Source organism: Parus major, chromosome 17, assembly GCF_001522545.3.
Source record: "Parus major isolate Abel chromosome 17, Parus_major1.1, whole genome shotgun sequence".
In the NCBI taxonomy this organism is placed as follows: domain Eukaryota; kingdom Metazoa; phylum Chordata; class Aves; order Passeriformes; family Paridae; genus Parus; species Parus major.
Window position 1 is genome coordinate 3402671 of NC_031785.1, and position 4304 is coordinate 3406974.

Below are 4304 nucleotides of genomic sequence, written 5' to 3' on the forward strand. Positions count from 1 at the left end.
CGGGAAGATCAAGGAAGACAAATAACAGCATCGAGGAGGGGGTGACAAAGCAGGGGGACCAGGTGACCCTCCTCAGTGGAGGCACAGTCCTGTCCTCCCCCGAAGCACAGCCCTGCTGATGGAAGTCAGCACCTCGCTGTGCAAACCCTCTCTGGGAGCTTTTCACACCTGGTTTAGCCTCTTGAAGTTTCACACCAGTGAAGAGCTGTGACCTCAGGAGGGAAGGGTATCAGCTGTATTTCCCAAATATCAGCAAATTGTGTGAGAGAAAGAGATATGTTAAGGGGGCAGACTGCTCAAACCATTACCATCCTTCTTAGTACCACTTAGCTGAACCGTTAAAAAGATCCAGGGCTCCCAAAGACAATTAAGCTCAAGGGAAGCCATAAATCTCAATAAACATCAAGCCAAGTTTTCTTCACTGCTTGAAACAACAGATATAATTTCATTGGTTACTGAGCTCATGCTCCCAAAGGGATTTCAGATAAAAAGCCACTTATTCAAAACACCAAACCCAGGCTTCTCCTGTCTCTCAGGCTACCGAGGGGTCAGATTTCCCAGCATGGGAACAAGTGCCCCGCCGTCTGCAGAGGTGGAGCCTGGCTGCAGCAAACTTTTGCAGATTTATGATGTCTGTGGTATGGTGCTGTGACCTGCCACCAAGGTCAGGCACCTGCCTGGGGAGCTGGCAGATCCCAGAGGGAGGCAGGACCTGGATGCTGGACACTGCCCTCCATCCTCTGCTGAGCTCAGCAGGACGTGGAGCTGGTGGAGCTGGGTGCCTGCTCTGGGACCCCAGGGACCAAGGTTGTGGGGAGCATTTTCTGTGTCTCCAAGCTGGCTTCCACCCCTGCCTCGTTATCTCTGAGGTACTTGAGGAGCCCAAAGGGGCAGCACAGAGCACGTCAGCTCTCCTGGCTGCCCCAGGAGCCTCCTGGCACTTTGCCCTCGTGCCGTTTATCCAGCTCACAACCAACGTCTCTCATCCATGTGCTTTCCACTGCGGACATCAGAGTGAAAGCCATGCCAAGGCAGCACATGCCAGCCTCAAGTCCTCATTCCAGGGTTTTTTCCTGGCAGGTTCTGTGCTCACCAGGGCTGGGGCCTCGGTTTGGACAGCTCTCTGCAAGGTCGTTCCATCCGCCAAGCGCTGCTTCCTTGTGCTTTGATTTAAGTTCTGGCATGCTTCTTGTATTGATTTCTCTCAGATGTATTTTATGGGGAATAAGCACTCAAACCAGGAGGCCAAGACCTCCTGCATTGTGCAGGGCATAGTAATGGATGAGCTCCTTCTCACACTCCCTCCCCTCCCCTTGTCCCCAATTCTCTCACCTTTTATTTAATCCACTTGCAAAGGCACTGGAGTGAAGGATGGCAAATGCACAAACACATGAAATGTCCCTGCTTTGGATGCTTCCCTGGGAGACCCAAGCAGGGGATGGCTTTGGGTTGAGAATAGAAGGACTTTTCCCAGTTTTTATACGGAGTTTCAGCTGCAACAGCATTTCCCTGGTTGAGACTGTCCATGGGATCTCCTTGACCACTGGGCAGTGGTCAAGAGCCTCAGGAAGCAAAAAGAATTCAGCCTTATTATTTAGCACCTAAAAGCTGTAGGTGGTAGAACCAACTCACCTCAACTTTTCTCCACAAGAGATTTTTATGCATCTGATGCATCTTTAGCATCAGAAATGCCCTGATGGGATGGCAGGGGATGTGTCCTCATATCTGTTCTGCTGTCTGTGCAGACTATCCAGAGCCAAACACATCCAAACATTCCAGGGAAGGCTCTTCTGCCGACTGAAAATCTCCTGACCTCAGCAGAGGTGGAGACATGTGAGATCCTGGGGGACAGCCCGAGCTCTCCAGGTTTCCAGCCCACTGGTTTATCAGCATCCAAGATGTGCACTCTGGGTTTGCTGCATCCACAACTGCTGGAGGTGACCTTGGCAGTGCTGGTGTCCTGGTTAAACCCCAGCCTCAGGTAGGTGAGATCTAAAAATCACCACCAGAAACAGCAGAACATTTCAAGGGACAAACAGCAGACTCAAGGGATGGATTTTCCCTGTTTCAGTAAACAAACTACCTGGGATCCCTATTGCCAGCATCAGGTTTCCCAAAATCCTGAATGCAGGCTGCTGAAATGACAGGGCTGTAAAAATGAGGACTCCAAAACTCCCATTCAGTATCTTGTCCCCTGATGATATAAGCCCAAGGAGTCAGGATTTGGAAGGCAGCCCTCGTTCTGTCCACGGGAGGAATAAAAACATGGTTATTGTTTTTCTCAGTGAACTGCAAAGCCTGTTTTTAAGTGAAACCTGAGCTTCCCGTCTCATCACGTGCTTCCAGGAACTCAAGCTTTAGGAAGACCAAATACTTTCAAACTCTGGATAAGACCATTAGAGTTGCTTAATTTCCTTTATGTCCATCTGTTTCAGTTCAGCTCAGTTGCTTCTGTCCCAGACAAGACATTTGGCTCTTCTAAATAAATCTTATAGCCCATTTGGATTAAAGACTTTCTGGTGCAGCCTCTGAATATAATCCCTCTGATTTGCATATCAAAGAAATCGAGTTAAAACCGAGTAAGAACCATACACGGAGTGCTCGGAATTGCTGGAGTATGTGAAGCACTCACGAGGTCCCATATGGATAATGGCTCTTTTGTTTGGAATTTATCCTGGGCTCCTGCGTTCCCTTGGCTGTGGTCGCACCGGGCACACTCCGGGCTTTTCAAGGCAGGCAGGGTGAAAACATAATTGAGTGGTTTTGCTGTTGTCCAAGGCTCGAAGTCTTACACCCCAGAAAGCGAGAAGGCTGCGGGGAAAGTGTGAGACGCGCTCGGAGCGCGGGGCGGCCGCTGCACCGCGGGGACAGCTCCAGCAGCTCCGCGATCATTCTGCTCGTACAGAAAACACCAAGAGATGTTTTTCTCATGGAGGGAGGGCTGGGAGCCTTTTCCCCGTGCTGGAGAACCCCGCTCAGCCCCGGGCAGCGCTGCAGGGCTGGCTGCGGGGCTGTGGCGCTGTCCCCAGCGCTGTCCCCAGGCTGGCAGCGACAGCTTTATCTCATTTCTGAGCAGCACAGCTGGGTCACGGGACACCGGGCTGCTATTCCTGGCACTGACGCAGCCTTCCTGCCCAGGCAAATGCTCTTCCCCTTTCCGTGTCCCAGGGTACCTGTCTGTGACACTCGCCTTGCGAAAGGCTCCAGAGATTCCCCAGATCAGCGGCTCCGAGCCGGGCTCGCTGCCGGAATCCTTTTGGCAGCAGCCCAAGCGCTCCCTCGCCGCTGTCCCACTGATTCCTCTCGTTCGAAGGCTCGAGGTGTTTGTGCTGCTGAGGCATGGGAACAGCTGCTTGCCTCTTTTTAACCTTCAGAACGGTAAAATCCTGCGGGGGAAAAAAAAAATTAAAAAGGAAAACTTACATAACACTAAAAAAAAAAATAATTCAGCAAAAGCTTGCTGCACCACCAGTGCTGCCCTCTAAATGGATCCAAGGGAGCAATTCAAGACCCTGTCACAGCCTCCTTCAGTGCCATAATTATAAGAGGAGTGGACATGGTTGCATTGACAAACTCCAAACCTCCTCCCAAAGATCCCGAGATTATCAGCTCCTCTGTTCGGTGGGGAACTGAGTCACAGAGCAGGGAGGTGGTTTGGGTATCAGCCCTGCAGGGTTACTGCAGAGGATCAGATCCACAGAGGGACTCAGGCAGGAATCCCTTTGCTAGGGCAAAGCAGACACCCACGCTGCTAATAATGATAATAATTAATTACAAGGACAGAGCAGAACTGCCCCAGCCTGAACCTTTACCCAGAAAAACCTCATTTTCTGTGGATGAGAAGAGGCTCAGTTGTTTACCACTGAGGAGCAGGAGGGAGAGCTGGACCCAGCACAGAGCATCACCCTCCTGCCTGCACAGCCCCAGAGCCATCACAGGGCCATTAAAAACCAAATTCATTTCCAGGGCTGAAACCAACTGCCCATAATACAGAATCTGCTGCAGATGTGGTTCAGTGTGGCACCTGAGAGCTGGGAGGTTAATGACACAGGGCTGTCAGCAGCCTTAATTATATTCCCATTTTTCCAGCCCCTGATTAGCTTTAGAGCTCATCTGGTGTCAGAAATTTGGTGCCTAAGCTTTGACAAAAGTGTTTCATTATTACTTAATAAATGGGCAGAGAGGGAGGGCATGTCTTTAAGCTCTGGCTTGTAAAAGCTTCCTTTTTCAGCTTTTTTTATTATTATTTAACCTCCCAAATGCTCCCTTACCTCACCTCAGCCATTTGGGCTGGCCCCACTCTC

General features: G+C 50.7%; 1 long non-coding RNA gene across 1 annotated transcript; it reads right to left on the reverse strand.

Annotated features, from left to right (window-relative positions):
* Positions 1–213: 213 nt before the first annotated feature.
* LOC117245228 lies at positions 214–3715 on the reverse strand. The gene is made up of 2 exons (XR_004499679.1): positions 3582–3715; positions 214–3386 (listed from the first exon to the last, which is right to left on the reverse strand). It is a non-coding gene; the product is annotated as an uncharacterized LOC117245228 (long non-coding RNA).
* Between the last annotated feature and the right edge of the window lie 589 nt (positions 3716–4304).